This window comes from Lepisosteus oculatus, unplaced genomic scaffold (assembly GCF_040954835.1).
Source record: "Lepisosteus oculatus isolate fLepOcu1 unplaced genomic scaffold, fLepOcu1.hap2 HAP2_SCAFFOLD_52, whole genome shotgun sequence".
Classification (NCBI taxonomy): domain Eukaryota; kingdom Metazoa; phylum Chordata; class Actinopteri; order Semionotiformes; family Lepisosteidae; genus Lepisosteus; species Lepisosteus oculatus.
In genome coordinates this window covers 1,598,995-1,618,200 of record NW_027168064.1, presented here as the reverse complement: position 1 = coordinate 1,618,200, position 19,206 = coordinate 1,598,995, and the positions used below count along the sequence as shown (strand labels likewise).

The window sequence follows — 19,206 nt, the reverse complement described above, 5'->3', positions numbered from 1 at the left end:
AGCAAACAGAAGGAGGGCCAACATCTAACAGGCACACGTGTCAGACATAGAGAGCGCCAAGGATGGGATTCGAACCCATGCGTGCAGAGCACAATGGATTAGCAGTCCATCGCCTTAACCACTCGGCCACCTCGTCAATGAAACTGGGCTGTCCAGACACGGGTTGGCACGCTCCAGATGATCTTTTTCTTTTTTTTCCCTCGTACTCGAGGGTCCTTTTCCTGTTCCACATGCGATTTCAACATTTTCCTTGGGAGATGTCAAGCCAGCAAGCCACTGCTGTGGTTCAGTGGCCAGTGTGGAGTTCAGTGGCCCTGTTGTACACAGAAAGCACATTGAGCTCCTTGGACATGAAAAGTTCCAGATAAAAGCCATTTGTCATCCTTTCTCTTGGTGTCGATGTTGCTATTGTATGTAAAGGTGGCAACTTGCTCAGCGAGCAGGCGGAGCACACACCGAATGCAGATGTGTCTGAGTGGTGTGTCCAAGTGGCTGCAAAAAAACAGTACTCCCGGGGCGCCGTGGCTTAGTTGGTTAAAGCGCCTGTCTAGTAAACAAGAAATCCTGGGTCCGAATCCCAGCGGTGCCTTTTTTTGTGCTGTGTTCTCGAACAGAACTGGTCATTATGGACAACCGCATACGCCTAGACTTAATTAAATGCAAGTATTCATTTCCTGTCTTGAACGACTTGTTTTTCTTAAAATGGATGCAACTTGCAAAACATGAAATACAAACCTCGCTAATCAGCGCTCGCGGCTGGCAAAAAAAAAAGAAGTCAGCAATGTTTTTTTTCTTTAACCTTAACCCTGCTAATGGAGAAGAGTTAAACGACCGAGTCTATGCAGCTTAAACGGTGCTCACGTCGGGTTCTTAGCTGAAAGGGTGATAAATCCCGCTCACCCCAGTCCTTAATCTTTTAAAAGGATACAAAATTGAACCTAGTCGCCACATCACATACATCCTGTTCAACGATAAAAAGGTGACATCTATCCTCGATCCAGAGTAAATCCCACGTTGAGGGCATATTTTTTTCCACTTTACCATGAGTCGGGCTCGGCTGCACAGAGGCGAGAGCAGAGCAATGAGGTCACGGGGACAGGAGAGCCACACGCTGGCGGTTTAAACACGCGGAAGAAAACTGAGGGATCCACAGTATGTGGACCCTCCGTGCGCCATCAGTCCGCACTCCGGACTCTGAATCCTGCCATCCGAGTTAAGATCTCGGCGGAACCTGAGGCGCAGTTCTTTCTTAAAACGTAATCTGGTGAGCATTTCTAGAATCGTACTTGTATAGATGCAGCCTTTAATGTGTTGCTAGGTTAAAATTGATGACTTCTTGAACTTCAGTAGGCAACTGCCCTCTTGATTTTGGATTTAATTTCTTTATTACAGGGGCGCTTTTATGAAGACCGAGTCATGTTCAGGTACTTTGCTTGATGGAGGAAGCATATTTCGGACTCTGTGATCTGCTCACCTGGAAAGGTCTGCTGTACTACTACAAGAGAGAAGTAGAGTCTGGAAGAATGGACAATTTTATGATGCTTTGGAAGATAATGTTTTTTTTTTCTTTGAAATTGAAATGAATCAGAATATCAGTGCAAAAGACAAACTCTTGGTTTGGTTTAAAGAGATATGGTTTTAAAACAGACAAAATGTAGAAAACAGGTGTTTCTCACTTTTGGAAGAGAATGGACCGGGGGTAATATTTTACAAGTTATATAATAGTAAAATATTATATAATAGGGGTAATAGTCGCGAGGGGCTTCAGCTTTTTCGTGCTTAATATGGTGCGCTGTGGCCACGGCAGATATGGGATCTATAAAAGCCGAAAATTCTCCGATCATTGCCTGACACAGCTCCTCAAAGCTATTACAGACCTCAGGTCCTTGTCTAGACATCCACTCGTGGACCGCTCGGCTGGTAGTTTTCCTTACTAACATAGCCTTTTCCTGTTCGGACGCTTCGGGCATAAACTGCAAAGTATATCTCAGCTCATCAATGTAGGTCTCCACATTATTCCCTGACACTGTCGGGTCAAACCTTTCTACATCTTTGGCTAACTGCCTCAGGGAGTGGAGGTTAATTTTTACAGTTTCTCAGTGGGCAGGGAGACGGCCGTGATCAGGAGCAGGGGGTCTATGCCTGAATTGAATCGCCCTTGCGTCTCGCGCAGGACTCGGCGATCTCCCCCATGCCGATCCGACCACAGACCCTGGCCGGGAGAAACCTCCTGGGTGAGCGCTCCGGGCTGCTAGGTGGGCTGGCATGTAAGTGGGATCTAGCCTGTTTTGCTTCCAGTACGGCAGCATCTAACTCCTTTTGCCTTTCCTGGCTGAGCTCATTTAAACTCTCAATTTCTTTTTCTTTTTCTTTCAAGCTCGCTTCTAGGTCTCTCCTAGCTACCTCAGCCGCAGTTTCTCTAGCAGACAGGTCATCTAATTTACCTAAAACTTCCCTGAGTCTGTCTTCACTTTCCTCACTTTTCACTCTCTTTTCTCTGATTATATCCAACAACTCAACTCGCTCCGCCTTATATCTTTCTAGCTTTCCCTGAAGCGTTTGAAACTTTGTCAGCTCGGACAAAGACAGTTCCAGCTGTTTAGCTAGATTTAAGGCGAAACTAGATAGGACCTGAACTGCGTTCACAGACCCTCCTGTGTTAAGCTGGTTCGCTACCTTAGCTACTAAATCTACTTGCAGCTTCTCAATATCATCAAAGTTCAACTTTTCGATACCGCTCCAGTAACCAGGATTGTCGTCGCTAGAAATAGTACTTATAAGCGACTCCACTTCAGACATTTTAGCAGCCATTGTCATTACGTCAGAGAAACTTTAAGAGTATTACTTTTTTTCCTTTTACCAAAATACAGTATGGAATCTAAACACCCGAGCAGATGGATTTCCAATCAGCACACGTTACACTAAACGCTAGAAAACAGGGGGATTTCTTTACGCAGTTATCAGCACACCCGGTATTCGCGTATAAAAGCCACGGTGCTGTGCTGAACTTGAACTCACAGCAACATCAGTTATTCTGTGCGATTGAGTCTCATTTCATTCTAAACTCGCCCACCCAGGGACGCCATTAAATGTAGTGGTTTGATGGGTTTACTGAGACACTTATTAATTGTAGCAGTAATCACGAGGTTGTTCGTTGGGGCTTTTAGAAAATCAATCGCCAGAACAACTAACAACGCACACACACGGGTTCAATACACGAGATACATTTATTAATATAAATTGTGCACCAAACATATACTAGTCTGCCTGGATACGAGCGGCAGACCTTACTGTGAGGGTTATCAATATACAAGATATATAATCTCGAAGAGATGCAAACACAAAGAGATACACAACAGAGAATATATGTCAATATATATCGTTCGGTTACCAAATCGCTAATCAGTGTTATTACCCATTGTTACTCTAAACTCGGAAGTAAATACATTACTCATGAATTAAATTGATAACAACTTGTGTTGAGGTACAATTGAATTCTCGAGACGCAATGTAGAACATGGGGTTAACTTATCCACTGTGTATGGATTTGGAATTTCCCGGCACGAACACCAAACCAGCTGACAAGCTCTGTTGCAGCCTCTGTTCCAGCGGTTGTCCAATGGGCGTTGTGTCGGCGTCCTCTGGCTACCAGCCAACCAGTCAAGGTGCAGCTCGGAGTAGGACGGGCGGAGGAATCTGACTGCGGCGCGCAGGGCAGTCGTTGCTCCGAGGGGATCTACCAGCAGTCCGGCTGGCTAGTAGAAAGTCTCTATGCACAGAGTGTGACCGCGAGTCCTCACAAGTCACTCTTTTGCCTGGGAAGAAACTGGTTCGTTCCCGGTCCAGCGCTGCTTCTGAATAAGCTATTCAGGTTGTCGACGAGGGTCCAACTGTAGGCTGCCGTTGATCAAACAGAGCATTCACGTTAGTAGAATTCTGAGTACGTACGGGATGCTTGGCCTCGCGCTTAGAACAAAGTCCAAGTCCCTATGCAGACAACAGCAGTTGTCACGTGATTGTCTCTGAGGATGCGCGAAAATGGCCAAGGAGAGCCCCGATCTGAGCTTGCGCTCCCTTTTTGACCAAGACACAGATGTGTGCTGATTGGTTGAGAGTTTGGCGGGCATTGGAGACCCACGTGGTATTACCACGCCCTGCCAGTCCCTGATTGGTTGGTCAAGGTGAGATATAAGTCACTTACTCTTGACACTTAAGAATGCAGTCCAGATGTCCATTCAGCACTCCCTAGACAGATAGGCGCCAATGGATGACCATTGATCATGATAGCCAGGCTTAGCTAAGTGCATCCCTGTCTGGGAGCTGTTCCCTATCAAAAGAAAACAACTTAAATCAGTCTGCATGAATACTTTCTCTGTGGCTGCACCACAGAGATGGGGGGTGAGATGGGGCTTCATTTAGGACAGCATACCAACGCTTAATTCTGTCTTATTAACAAGCATTGCCGCTACACTTGTATCCCAACTTTTGCAACTCGCAACTGAAAACCCACTGAAGCTAAGCAGGTGTGAGCCAGGTCAGTACCAGGATGAGGGTGAGCTACAGGGAAAAACAAAGCTTCCAGCTGGAAGTGGTGTTAATGGGCGCTCACTCTGAGGTCTGTACGGGTCCCAATGTCCCAATATAGTGACGGAGAAGCTGTGTTGGAAAAAGGGCGCTGTCTTTTGGATGAGATGTAAAACCGAGGTCATAGTGCTCTGTGGTCATTAAAAATGACCACCAAAACCTTTGACAAAAGCTCTTGGTAATTGATGGTCTTCAATAATGCTTCTCCTTTAGGTACATTTTAAATCAGCTGAAAAATGCTGTGAAATGGGGGGGCACTTCAGGCCAGTGTAGGATTTGGGTTACAAGAACTATGAAACTGCACGAGAAAGCCCGTACACTGAATTACACGGCTTTCTATTCAAAGGACAAAAGAAATTCCCTGAGCTTGATTTTTTGCAGCACAGAGAGGACCACTGTTGTGAGGTCGGTTAGCTCAGTTGGTTAGATGGTGGTGCTAGTAACGCCAAGGTTGTGGGTTTGAGCCGCGTACGGGCCAGGTCCTTTTCTCCTCTCTTACCAAAGCTGTTAGGTTCCTTTCCGTGGTGAGATGGGTTGTCATGCAACGCTGCCACATAGCGCCGACAGACAAGAGTGTTGCGGGAGAAGAGAAATGTGTTTGAAGATTTAAGAGTGTCTTAGGTGCAGCCAAAATCAAGTGTCACAAATGCAAGTGGTTGGATTTCCATTGTTTAATATGGTAAAAATAAGCGGAAGTAATCTGCCGGTCCGGCACAGTCTGCCATGCTTTTGTCATTTACTGTAAAGTGGTATTGAACTGGGTGTCGAACTGGAGCCTCACCATTTGCATATGTGAGGCTCCAGTTATACATCGAGTGTCACATTAAATGACAAAAATGAAGAGAGTTAAAGCAGCTGGAGAGGTTTTCTTACAACTTTTGAGCTGACACAGTTTTGGAAAATGTTTCCTTCACGCTGCACTGTACAACATAGGCAGCCAAGAGTCTCCAAAACAAAACAGAATTGACAGATAGGAGAAAATTCCCACTCGTCCTGAAGTTCCCAAAATCAAGCACTGAGCGTAAACAAAGTGTCTAAGTAGCGTGGGAATGCTAACCCTAACCCTAGCGTAAAAAGATGAGTCAAAGTAACGTCTAATCGGATTAGTTTCCTTAGAGCTGGTTCAGAGTTTGCTGAAGAGTTTACCCAGTGGGCACTGATTCGTCGAATATACGTATATTCACGGCGAAAATACGGCTATACGTATATATACGTCGCCTCGACGTATAATCAAAGTCGAATTGCAACCGTAAAATCGACGACATTAATAAACGCATATATAACGTCGAAAACACATCTAACACAGTGCCTGAGGCTTTTTACTGTATGTATCGTGTGTGCCGCAACTAGGAGTATATGGCACTCTGCACAGTGTACGAAGTAAATTATTTTCGCAGTAATTAATTTACACGTGTATAATAAATATAGTAAATATAATAAATTAATTACTGCGAAAATTACTTCGTACACTGTGCAGAGTGCCGTATACTCCTAGGTAAGTTAGGTACATCTTTTTGCCCAAAACTGAAGGGGCGACATTCCTCCCTCCCCCCGTGATGCCAGGCCTGTCCCCATCCTATTCCATAATGTCATTATACTGTATATAATACCATACAACAGTGACCGATCCTTACTAACTGCATGCGTTAAAATTGCACATCAGCTCATAGCAGGGGGCACATAGCCGCGATGTATTATCAATGTTAAATTTCAACCATAATATCGACAACATTAATAAACGCATACGTTGAGAAAATATCGAACCCAGCATATTTTCCGGTTATATACCACAATGCATTGCTAGTATTCGTTGGTCACCATTTTGGACACGTTTTTCAAACGTAGAAGTATATCCGCAAATATCTCAGCAATCCTCTTTTGACGAGTAAGTATGAACAATAATAATACTATCTGAATACATACAGATCTTTCTTAATATTATTTTGATTAAAATAGTAAGTGAATAAGCAAAAAATGGCACATAAAAATAGTGGAGCTTTTTAAACGTCTGTACTTACTGCGCCCCATAAGAAATCGTTTGTCCCCATTCAAAAGAGGTTGTGCGATGTCCTGCATCGAAGACGACAAATATGAAGCGTTATAGCAACGACATGCCATGACACGATCGATAACGATTTCCATAGGATCCCCGCGGTTGCCTGGCAACCGTCAGCTTTGCGCAGTGGCAGTATCGTAGCCTGTGAGGTTTAGCCGAGGCGTGATTATTGCTAGTTGAAAACTTTTCCCAATACCCCGCTTCCGCCGGTTTGCAATACAATCGGCGAAAGCAATTTTTGACAGTCTCGTCAGAGACTGAGCAAGGTGTTTAAAGACAGATTTGGTCACGGTGATATCATGGTAGAAAGAAACGAACTTGTTACGTGTCAACAGAAACGCTCTTTAGCTCTTTCAGCTTTATGCAGAGAACAGCGTCTGTCGAGATTACTTTTGTGTCAGCGCGAAACGCCCTGTGCTTGTCAGTATGATTTCATATTGCTCGTAGCGGCGCCTGGCTTTTGTCTGTCAAAAGTTAGGTTGCGCTTCTTCATGCTGCATCGTCGGCATGAGTGGAGCATTTTAAACGTCTGTACTTACTGCGCCCCATAAGAAATCGTTTGTCCCCATTCAAAAGAGATTGTGCGATGTCCTGCAGCGTTCGCAAAGCAAACCTTTGACAGTTTGAAAAGAGGAATTTATTCTGCTTCCTGTGCGTGCAGTAGTTACAAAGTTGAACGTCTTTACACGATCTGCTGCAGTTTTCAGTGGGCGGGCGTTGTCAAATGGCTTGGAAAAACGCACTGTGTTTCGGCTCGGCAAACATCGTGAGCAGTGTCCTGCATGTTTTCTGTGTATAGCTGTCTTTTAACGCATACAGAATTCATTCGAAATGGGGAATGGTGTGAATGGGGAAGATGACACTAAATCGTTTTGCCGTTTCTCTATTCTTATTCTATGTTGTACTTTCAAACTTTGGGTACTCTTTAATTAGGACAGACTTTATTGCTCAACTTCTATGATGCAAGCCAAATTTTATACATTTATTTCAGCTTTGAGCTTAGTAAACCGTTCATTTTTTAGATTATACTAAAGAAGATATTAATCATCATTAATTTGGGAAGTAATATTATATAATTTTCTCCTAGCTGCGGTGCTGAAGTCCCGCCCTAAATCAGCAGAAAAAGAAATAAAGGAGCACGCAATGTGTTACTTGAAGAATGCATATGCAAGGCAGGGGGCCAGGAGATCTGGACACTGAAAATACTAGGTTTTTGGTTCTAACTGTTAGGACAATTACACAGGGTTTGCAAATAGTGGACAAAAATCGTCTTAACTTCCATTGTAATATTTTTTTTCTTGGAAATATAGAAGTTGTACATTTTAAAATGTATATTTGAATCAAAATGTGGTTTTGAGTTAGTGTGTTAATGTAATTAGTTTGTGTTTGCCGTTACTATACTGTATATTGCCATATTACCAGAATTTGTAGCTGAAGTTTAAGACTAGTTGTGTTTTTTATGATTATTGCCCATATGTTGATTGTTGATTGATTGTATACAATGTATAATTTGAAATACATATTTTTCAGGTGTGAAGGTGTATTTTCAGAATAAATTTCTAAACCAAATCATTGGGTTGATTTACTAGTTTCTACACCTGTAAAACCTAACTTTGATGTATAATAGACCTCTACCCATATACGTATAATAGACCTCTAAAGTTATCCGTATAATAGACCTCTAACCATATACATATAATAGACCTCTAAAGTTATCCATATAATAGACCTCTACCCATATACGTATAATAGACCTCTAAAGTTATCCGTATAATAGACCTCCAACCATATACGTAGACTAGTCCTCTAAAGTTATCCGGAACTCCAACCATATATGTATAATAGTCCTCTAAATTTATCCGTATAATAGAACTCCAACCATTTACGTATAATGAACATCTAATCATAGACGTATAATTGACGTATAACAATAGACGTATATTAGAATTTCATTCTAGACGAATTGCAGACCACATTTAGACGTCTAAGGTATGCGTTTAATAGACGTATATTATACGTCTTTTGCCCACTGGGTTACGTCTCAACAGAAACGCTCTTTAGCTCTTTCAGTGTTATGCAGAGAATAGCGTCTGTCGAGATCACTTTTGAGTCAGCACGAAACGCCGTGTGCTGTCAGTTTGATTTCATATTGCTCGTAGCGGCGCCCGGCTTTTGTCTGTCAAACGTTAGGTTGCGCTTCTTCATGCTGCATCGTCGACATGAGTGGAGCTTTTTAAACGTCTGTACTTACTGCGCCCCATAAGAAATCGTTTGTCCCCGTTCAAAAGAGATTTTGCGATGTCCTGCAGCGTTCGCAAAGCAAACCTTTGACAGTTTGAAAAGAGGAATTTATTCTGCTTCCTGTGCGTGCAGTAGTTACAAAGTTGAACGTCTTTACACGATCTGCTGCAGTTTTCAGTGGGCGGGCTTTGTCAGATGGCTTGGAAAAACGCACTGTGTTTCGGCTCGGGAAACATCATGAGCAGTGTCCTGCATGTTTTCTGTGTATAGCTGTCTTTTGACGCATACAGAATTCATTCGAAATCATTGATTTCTCCAATTATCAAGGGTCCCTTAAAGGATGAGTCAAAGTAACGTCTAATCAGATTAGTTTCCTTAGAGCTGGTTCAGAGTTTGCTCAAGAGTTTACCTTTCACAGATGTGCAAAGAAGAATGTTGGGGGTGCACGCTTCAAGGTGCCTTACAGTGCGTTGTTTCCGACACAGTGTGGCCGGGTGTTTTCCGAGTTATCGCACGGATTGGGCACGCTCGCAAACCGTGAGCCGCAGGCGATGAGCCCGGAGCTGAACGGGCCCCACTGGCTCGTTTGTAAGGCCAGGTGTATTGCCAACCACGACCGGCAGGGCAGAGGCCTTGAAGGCGGCCTGGGCTCCTGCAGCTGTGCAGCCATGCATTCTGGTTTCTCTTCATCTCGTACAAATCTTTTGCCTTTTACTAAAGATTTCCGTGGAGAGGAGCATGAATGAGTTCCATGCAATTTTTGTGCTTCCCTGCCTTCGGGTGGGGCGCAGCCTGGCTGGTCAAAGAGAGAAAACAAAAACGCTCGCAATCGGTCTTGTTATGGCGATTGTGGCAGTCTGCTCCGCGAGTCCTCGGTCTCCGGCCGTCTGATTGGCGCTCTTTTCTTTGGGGGGTGGGAAGTGTCCGGCCGCAGGGGATCTTGGGACCTCGCTTTGCATAGCGGCTTCCCAGAGTGCGTCGTTTCCGGCACAGTGTGGCCGGGTGTTTTCCGAGTTATCGCACGGATTGGGCACGCTCGCAAGCCGTGAGCCGCAGGCGATGAGCCCCGAGCTGAACGGGCCCCACTGGCTCGTTTGTAAGATCTGCGGCAGATCGTGTAAAGACGTTCAACTTTGTAACTACTGCACGCACAGGAAGCAGAATAAATTCCTCTTTCAAACTGTCAAAGGTTTGCTTTGCGAACGCTGCAGGACATCGCACAATCTGTTTTGAACGGGGACAAACGATTTCTTATGAGGCGCAGTAAGTACAGACGTTTAAAAAGCTCCACTCATGCCGACGATGCAGCATGAAGAAGGGCAACCTAACGTTTGACAGACAAAAGCCGGGCGCCGCTACGAGCAATATGAAATCAAACTGACAGCACACGGCGTTTCGCGCTGACTCAAAAGTGATCTCGACAGACGCTGTTCTCTGCATAACGCTGAAAGAGCTAAAGAGTGTTTCTGTTGAGACGTAACAAGCTTGTTTCTTTCTACCATGATGTTACCATGACAAAATCTGTCTTTAAACACCTTGCTCAGTCTCTGACGAGACTGTCAAGAATTGCTTTCGCCGATTGTATTGCAAACCGGCGGAAGCGGGGTATTGGGAAAAGTTTTCAACTAGCAATAATCGCGCATCGGCTAAACCTCACAGGCTACGATACTGCCACTGCGCAAAGCTGACGGTTGCCAGGCAACCGCGTGGATCCTATGGAAATCGTTATCAATCGTCTCATGGCATGTCGTTGCTGTAACGCTTCATATTTGCGGCCGGACACTTCCCGCCCCCCAAAGAAAAGAGCACCAATCAGACAGGCGGAGACCGAGGACTCGCAGAGCAGACGGCCACAGTCGCAGTAATAAGAGTGATTGTGAGCGGTTTTGTTTTCTCTCTTTGACCAGCCCAGCTGCGCCCCACCCGAAGGCAGGAAAGCACAAAAATTGTATGGAACTCATTCATGCTCCTCTTCATGGAAATCTTTAGTAAAAGGCAAAAGATTTGTACGAGATGAAGAGAAACCAGAGTGCGTGGCTGGACAGCTGCAGGAGCCCAGGCTGCCTTCAAGGCCTCTGCCCTGCCGGTCGTGGTTGGCAATGCACCTGGCCTTACAAACGAGCCAGTGGGGCCCGTTCAGCTCCGGGCTCATCGCCTGCGGCTCTCGGCTTACCTGGCAGGGGAGATACCTTGATCAGCCTGTAGTTGGAGTAGTTGGATTGTTTTCTTGTTTTGTGGAAGCAGTGTTTGTTTTGCAGTTTGAGATGGCAACCTTTGGATCCCGCAAGAATGCTGTACGTTTTGAGCTTTTGGATGACCTCTTCATGGATCGTATGCAGTTCAGCAGAAAAGTGTTACAGAAGGAACTTGGCTTTGAACCTCGGCACTTGGATTTCATCTTTGCTCTCCCAGGTCAGAAAGCATTTGAGGTTGTATTTGGTACCTATCCTCTGTTTGAACAATGCGTGGATGTGTTTGAGGCAAAAAGAGGGAAAGTTCCTGCACTTGAGAAGATCAACTTGCAGCCTCTGACACAGAGAGAGAGGAAAACGGTGCATGTTGTTATGTTCTCGGAACTGGCAAAGACGGAGGACATTCACACCTGGCTTAACCAGTACTGCACCGTCCACCATGGAACTGAGGTTAGAGATGTTGACGGTATAAAAACAGGAGCAAGGAAATTCGAGGTTCGCTTACTACCGGACAATGTAAATGGAGGCTTAAGGCACCTGCCCTCTACAATCCGGCTGGGCGCCTGCAATGGCTATGTTTTTTATGTGGGACAACCAAAGGTGTGTCGGCGCTGTGGTGCTGTGGGACACCTGGCATCTTCCTGCACTGTGAAATGCTGCAAGACCTGTGGCAAACAGGGACATTTAGCCTCTGACTGTTCAATGCTGCCAAAGTGCAATTTATGTGGCTCGGAAGGACACGTTTTTAAGAACTGCCCTCACGCCTACGCCAATAAACTCAAAATGAGAAAGGATGAGGCAGTGCTTGTTTCAGCCAAACCGGCCCGAAAAGCCAAAGCAAACAACAAGTCAAACAAAGAACCCTTGTTGGACAAAGAGTCTCAGCCTCCAGCCAGGATCAGTCCTGCTGTGGCTCCGGGGCCGGTGGAAGAGAAATCCACTACGCTCCCACAACCGCAGACTGCACCAGACAAGCACGAGGGTTTGAAAACCCCCGAGAACAGCGAGGACCCCTCCCCCACTCCTGCTCCTCAGAACGAGGGCCAGTGTGGGGCCCCCCGGTGGAGCGGGTCCAGCGACGATACCCAGGATTCAGCGGAGCTGCTTTTCTCAGACTCTGCAAGTGCTACAGATGCCCTCCTCTCCTCCATCCAGTCCATCACGGAGGATCTGCAACAGCTGGTGGGTGAGGGGGAAGAGGAGACTGGTGCATCGGCTGCACCCCTTTCCCCTCAGTGCTCCCAGGAGCTGGACTTGAGGAAAAGGAAAAATGACTCTGTTTTCTCCCCGAGCGAGGAGGAAGGAGAGAATGGCGATGGGGACAGCTGGAACCCCTCCACCCCTCCCTCTACCCCCTTCCTTGAAATGGACTCCGTGAATGCTTTTACTGCTGCCACCCTGATGAAGGCTCATTCAGAGGATGGCTGGCAGGAAATTGGTAAGAAGAAAAAGAAAAAGAAGAAGGTAACAGGTGAGACCGAAGAGAAATGTGTTTTGTAAAGACTGGTTCCACTTTCTTATGTAATATGGCTCTAAACATAATTTCTCTTAACACCAGAGGTATCAATGACGGAGTTAAATGTCAGTGTGTCTTTGATTACCTCCAGCAGAGAGAGGGAGATGTGTTGATGTTGCAGGAGTGTGCTTTAGCCTATCAAGAGAGGTATAAAAGCTTTGAAGATAGGTGGGATAAAGGGCCTTCTGTTTGGTCAGGGGACAATAACAACAGAGCCTCTGGCGTGGCCATTCTTTTCAAAGGATGGGCTTTCAAATTGAAAAGTATTCAGAGGGTCATAGATGGCAGGTTGCTGTGTGTGGATGTGGAATGGGGGACCGTTAACCTGCGGCTAATCAATGTGTATTGTCCTACTGACGTGGGAGGAAGGGTGGAGCTACTCAAGGCACTCTCTCCCCTATTGTTAAGTAGCACAGACGTGATAGTGGGAGGGGATTTTAATTGTATCTTAGAGCACACAGACAGGCAGTCTAGCTCTCCGATAAAATTGGATTCCAGCTCACTGGCCCTGCAAAACTTAGTTCAAGACTTTAAACTCTCAGACACATATAGATGTATATATCCCACAACAGCAGGATATGCATGGTCAGGGAGGAATAGCAGCTCCAGAATTGACTATTGCTTTGTCTCAGAGAGAGTGAAAGTTGTTGGGGTCACTCTTCAGCCTGTCTTCTTCTCAGATCATCAGGCTTTAGGGTGTAGAGTGGAACTCCAGGGCGGGACTGTCTTTGGCCCAGGCCTCTGGAAACTCAACACAAAGCTGCTAGAGAACGAGGGGGTAGTATCCCGCTACAAGGAGAAACTATCACAGTGGCTGTCCTTGCAGTGTCTGTACGGGTCAGTAGGAGAGTGGTGGGAGGAGGTGAAGATGAGGACAAAGACCTTTTTCATGGCTGAGGGAAGGAAGGCTGCTGCCAGACGGAGAGGAGTGCTAGCCAGGAAACAGAGGCAGCTGCAGCGTCTCTACACGATGCTGCACAGTGGCTTCGATGTGCTCGAGGATATCACCCTTTTAAAAAAGGACATCCGGAGCATAGCCGAAGAAAGTAGTCGAGGAGTGCTGTTAAGAGGCAGAGTGCAGTTCTTGGAAGAAAATGAGAAGTGTACTCGCTTCTTTTTCAGGAAAGTGGTAGGCTCCAAGTCTGTCATGGAAAGTGTAGTTGATGAGGAGGGACGAGAGAGAACAGAGCCGAGTGCTATCCTCTCCTGCACCAAGGCCTTCTACTCAAGACTGTACAGCTCTACAGAGGTAAAGGATGAAGAAATTCATTTTTTTACCTCAAAGCTAGAAAACGTTTTGAGTGAAAAGATAGGGAAGTACTTGAGAGGGATTTGACAGTAGAAGAGCTGAGACAGGCTATGGAGAGCTTACAGAAGGGGAAAACTCCAGGTGCTGACGGGCTCCCTAAAGAATTTTATTGCACCTTTTGGGATCTGCTTCAGGATCCGCTACTGGTCCTATTCGAGGAAAGATATAAGACAGAATTGCTGCCTGACTCCTTAAGAGAAGGCACTATCTCTCTCTTGTTTAAGAAAGGAGCAAAAAATGACATAAAGAACTGGAGACCCCTCAGCCTGTTAGGCGTGGACACTAAGATCCTGTCCAAAGCCCTTTTCCTGCACCTACAAAATGTAGTGGCCTCACTGGTAGGGAAAGAACAGACTTGTGGGATAGCAGGACGCCTGATGAGCGACAACCTGGCCTTGTTGAGGGATGTCTGTCTGTACTCTGAGGATCGCTCCCTCCCTCTTTGCATTTTAGGTGTAGACCTAGAAAAGGCCTTTGACCGCCTAAACCGGCAGTACTTAACATCGGGACTTGAGCACATGAAGTTTGGCCCCATCATGAGAAAGTGGATTAACCTGCTGTACACAGGTAGCAACAGCAGAGTCATGGTTAATGGCAATAGATCACGCCCCTTTGAAGTCTGTTCAGGGGTGAGGCAGGGCTGCCCATTATCCCCCTTGTTATGCGTTTTGGCTATGGAGCCCTTAGCCTGTGCCTTGCGCCAGGATCAGGCCATTAATGGGATACCAGTGCCTGGAAGTGGGGGAGGAGAGGTAAAGACATCTCTATACATGGATGACGTCACCCTGCTCCTCTCTGACAATGCCTCAATTAGCAGAGCTCTGCAGTGCTGTGATCGTTTCTCTTTGGCTTCCTCCGCAAAAATTAACAAATCTAAGAGTGAGATTTTTTATCAGAACTGGAGGGAGCCAAAAGAAGGACATGATCTCAGGCTGCAAGAGAAGAGAATTAAGGTCCTGGGGGTGTATTTTGGAGAAGAGATGGGAACAGTAAATTGGCAGAACAAATTGCCAATCTTAAACAAAAAACTGATGCAATGGAAGGACCGAGACCTCACCATGACAGGGAAGGTGCTGGTCATCAAAGCCGAGCTCTTGCCTGTCTTGAATTTTCTGGCTTCTACCTTCCCAATCCCACACCGTGTTGCGGCGGTGCTGAGGAGATTGATGTTTCAATTTCTATGGGGTGGGAAGCAGGAAAGACTCAGAAGGGAAATAATGTACAGGCCGCTACCCTCAGGGGGGAAGTCTGTCCCAGATATTGCTACGAAGCTGCTGTGCATTTTCCTGGCCTCTGTGCTGAGAGGCTTTGCAACAGCACCTGCAGCGCGTACCTGGACTTATTTTTCCAGGCTCTGGGTAGGTAGGGAGGTGTTCAGAGTGTGGGGTGTCAGACCCAAGCTGGACGTCCCACTCTCTGACACATGCCCTGCAATTTATGGGACAGTTAAAAGTTTTCTAAGATCTCACCCAATTGGCCATATTCCCCTCCGAGATGTCAGCGTCCAAAAACTGGAAGATTTCGTTGCACCCCAGAACAATAGGCAGACCCATGTGGGCATTTTAACATCAGCCCAAACAAGGAAGGTGTGGAAACACACATCCTCTAAGTTTCTGTGCAACATTCACAGAGATTTAGCCTGGAGTGTCGTCCACCAGTGCTTACCGGTACGAACTTTCTTGTACCGTAGGGGCCTCACCCCCAGCCCTCGCTGCGTTAGGGTGGGCTGCGGCGAGGAGGAGACTGTATCCCATCTCCTGTGGTCCTGCTTTTTTGCTAAGGCCTTCTGGGCACAGTTTGAAGATTGGTTGCTGGCTCTCTCGCCCCAATTTACCCTGACCGCTGCTTTCGTCATATACGGCATCTCTCCTGTCAAACTTCCTCCTGACGTGTTTGACAGGATCTGGGCCGTGGTGAACAGTGGGAAAGTTGCCCTGTGGAGAGTGAGGAACATGGGGCTGTTCAAAGGCATCGAGATCCCAGTCAAGGCAGCAGGTAGCCTGGCCCTGTTCATCACCCGAGAGAACTATTACCTCAGAGATCTGTGGAGAGAAGGGAGGGAGGAAGCAGAAAATCTGTGGGAAATAGAGAGCATAGGTCAATATCTCAAGAAACTGTGAAAAACATTATCAAGTTTAAGTAAAGAATGTGATTTGCACCAGAAAAAAAGAAAATTGTTGCTATGTAACTGTTACCATGTCAAAATGTAATGAGATGTGATCATATATACTGTTTTAAGTATGTATATGAATGTAAAGCTTTCTGATTTGTGATGTCCTGTATTTTTTTGTGAAAAGAAAATAAAGTTCTTAAAAATCGAAATCGGTTCACCCAGGGCGAGGCTCGGCCATTGCACTCCGGCTGTGCTGACCCCTGCGAATTCCCCAAATGTGGGAATCTCGACTGCATAATTTCTGGTAGTGGGGGACTGCGTTCGCGCTCTCCCCTGATGTGCTTGGTCCAAAATCAGATACGGGAGGGTTAGGACACCACGAGCTGCGTGGCTGCGGAAGGATCCCGGTTCAACAGGAGTGGACGCCGCTGCTGCTTTTAGTTAGGGGTCCGGAGAAGCATCTCAAGCTAGTTCCACTACTCCTTCCGGACGTTCATTCCCTTTTCAAAGTCAGTCGTTTTGCTGTAGTCTGCGTTCTTTAGGCTGATTATCGAGGTTAGCCTTTATTTGGTCATGGGGGGCCTCGGTACTGTATGCTGAGTCTAAAGACAGTTTCACCCGTTTTCTGATTGCTCGGTTCTGTACCAGTGCAGACATGTCAAACAGTGAATGGCTGTACCTCTATTGTATCCGTGCTCAATGAATGAAATCGGTAACAAATGAATATATGTCTAGTTATACGAAAAACGAGTGGTTTATCGACTCATCTTCATTTGCAGATTTAGAGGCAGCTTCGATATTCGTTTTACAGACTGGTTTTTTTTTTGGAATATGGGTCACACGCATGCCACAGCAACAAAACATCTCTAGAGATGAGGCTATAGATCACCTTTCCATCCTGCAGGTTTTCCTCCCAAAGCCTACGGCACCAACGGCGACCCCTGCTGGCCGGGAGAGCAAAAGCTTACAGCACCTGGTATTCCCAGGCAGTCTCCCATCCAAGTACTAACCAGGCCCGACGCTGCTTAGCTTCCGAGATCAGACGAGATCGGGCGTGTTCAGGGTGGTGTGGCCGTAAACGAAAGCCTTGGCGCCTGACTCGCTACTTGAAGCTGTGTGTGGCGGGGGTTCCGTGCCCCCCCGAGCGGGACTGAAGGATCGTTCGTGTGCAACTCTTTGGAAAGGAGCTGCTTTCCAAATCGCATTGCGTGCCTGGATGTTGGCGAATGCGCTCCCTTGTGTTGGCTCGTCCCGCACTGGAGGAGGACAAACAATCTGCACGGAGGAGCACCAGGCAAGTCTTCACCAGACAAAAACCTCCAGTGCACAGCACTCTGGAAACATTTCGGGGCTTTCGCGTGTTTATTTCAGCACATAAAGCGCACCGGTCCAACACGTCGACCGGGCGCGCGGCGCCTCCGGCCTCTTGTGGCCTTGCGGCGTCAGAGCAAGAGGCTCCTTCTCGCTGCCCTTCCGCTGTGTTGCAGGGCCCCGAGAGGGAACCCGGAGCGCGCACTTTGTGGGGGGCGGGGGACCGCGTTCGCGCTCTGCCCCCGGTCTCTTGCGCGAGTACTAAATCTCACGGACAGGGGGGCCTCGTCATTGATTGTTACAGGTGAGACGGGGATTAGGAGGAGACCCCGACTGATGTGTAAAGGGGAGCACTAACACCAGAGGGACACCCCCGGCGTCTCTTTTTGAGAGACGCCCTGGGGTTTCCTAATGGCCAAGGAGGGTCGGGACCTCGGTTTGACGCCTCCCCCGAAGGACGGCGCCTGTTTGTGCAGCAGAGTGTCGCCATCAGGAGGCTGGGGCGTAAGAGAGCCACACAGCCCGCAGGGTGAGCGCTCCCTACTGGTCCCAGTCACACCTCTTGCAGGAGCAGCAGCAACCGGAGCTTTTCCGGGGTGGAATCTCCTATCCGGGTGCCGGCCAGGCTCACACCTGCTGGGCTGCCCCGGGGGTGAGCCCAGTCGAGAGTCGCAGGGCCAGATCTAGTCACCGGGGAGAAACGATACAAGTGAAGGATTGCTCGGCTCTCGGCACTTGAAAAGACCGACAAATGTCTCGTTCCCGCCGGAGCTGAATGTACCCGCATGTGTGGTGTCGTCTTCTTCCCCCGCCCCGCTGTGTTTGCTGTATTGTCTCTGAAGCCGGCCCCCCCGAGACGAGACGGGCTGTTCCTGTGCCCCAATTAACACTTTACAGGTGCCATTCCCCGGCATTGTGGCCATTGTTGGTGCTCACACGCGATAAGATAAGGCGGAGGAGAGCGGGGCATGCCCAGCGGCAGACATTCAAGGAGGGGGTAGGGCGAGGTGAGGTGAGGTGCGACACGCCGGAGCCCCGACGCAGCTAATGCGGAGCACTTGTTGGACTGGCATCGAAAGGACGTGTGCGCACGGAGCGAGCCTTCCCTGCGGCGGAGCGCGGGAACTTTCTCCCCCCCTCCCGCTGCAGGAGTTGTGTGCACTGCAGCGGTGCCGAGAGAAAAGCACAGAAGGCAGCAGGCTCTGGAGAGCAGGTAAGAGACGGAGCCTTGTGGGCAGGCGAGCAGGCCCGTTTTTTGGAAATTGCTGAAAAGGTTTGTTTGGTGTGTGGCAGGTGCACGTCGCGAGCTTGCGTGGCCATCTGCCGGTCTGGAGTTATGCAAATGAGGCCGAATTGCATCCCGGGACATGCTGCGAATGCGCAACGGCGACTGCAGATGTGTAGGAAACGGCGCGCTCGTTTTCTCGTTTTGCCCACACTTTTGAGTGTTAGTGTGGCGTGTGAGTGTGTGAAAGAGTGGGCCCAGCAGGAGGCAGTGGCGTGCGGGGCGAGGAGGTGGCCTAGGCTGCGCGATTTGTGCTGTGGGTGCGGGCCGCTTGCAGGGGCCTGTTTAACTCATACTTACCTGGCAGGGGAGATACCTTGATCAGCCTGTAGGTGGAGTAGTTGGATTGTTTTTCTTTTGTTGGAAGCAGTGTTCGATTTGCGGTTTTTGAAATGGCAACCTTTGGATCCCGTAAGAATGCTGTACGTTTTGAGCTCTTGGATGACCTCTTCATGGATCGTATGCAGTTCAGCAGAAAAGTGTTACAGAAGGAACTTGGCTTTGAACCTCGGCACTTGGATTTCATCTTCGCTCTCCCAGGTCAGAAAGCATTTGAGGTTGTATTTGCTACCTATCCTCTGTTTGAACAATGCGTGGAT

General features: G+C 47.6%; 7 non-coding genes across 7 annotated transcripts; 3 read left to right on the top strand and 4 right to left on the bottom strand.

Annotated features, from left to right (window-relative positions):
- Positions 1-54: 54 nt before the first annotated feature.
- Positions 55-136, bottom strand: trnas-gcu (transfer RNA serine (anticodon GCU)). Its single transcript has one exon. It is a non-coding gene; the product is annotated as a tRNA-Ser (tRNA).
- Positions 137-6,755: 6,619 nt separating this feature from the next.
- On the top strand, positions 6,756-6,897 carry LOC138230844 (U4 spliceosomal RNA). The gene has a single exon (XR_011186438.1). It is a non-coding gene; the product is annotated as a U4 spliceosomal RNA (small nuclear RNA).
- Positions 6,898-9,551: 2,654 nt separating this feature from the next.
- On the top strand, positions 9,552-9,668 carry LOC138230925 (U5 spliceosomal RNA). The gene has a single exon (XR_011186513.1). It is a non-coding gene; the product is annotated as a U5 spliceosomal RNA (small nuclear RNA).
- Positions 9,669-10,425: 757 nt separating this feature from the next.
- On the bottom strand, positions 10,426-10,567 carry LOC138230866 (U4 spliceosomal RNA). The gene has a single exon (XR_011186460.1). It is a non-coding gene; the product is annotated as a U4 spliceosomal RNA (small nuclear RNA).
- A 230-nt stretch (positions 10,568-10,797) lies between these two features.
- LOC138230945 (U5 spliceosomal RNA) lies at positions 10,798-10,914 on the bottom strand. Its single transcript, XR_011186533.1, has one exon. It is a non-coding gene; the product is annotated as a U5 spliceosomal RNA (small nuclear RNA).
- Positions 10,915-16,177: 5,263 nt separating this feature from the next.
- LOC138230823 (U1 spliceosomal RNA) lies at positions 16,178-16,347 on the top strand. The gene has a single exon (XR_011186422.1). It is a non-coding gene; the product is annotated as a U1 spliceosomal RNA (small nuclear RNA).
- A 625-nt stretch (positions 16,348-16,972) lies between these two features.
- LOC138230982 (5S ribosomal RNA) lies at positions 16,973-17,091 on the bottom strand. Its single transcript, XR_011186567.1, has one exon. It is a non-coding gene; the product is annotated as a 5S ribosomal RNA (ribosomal RNA).
- Positions 17,092-19,206: the final 2,115 nt, after the last annotated feature.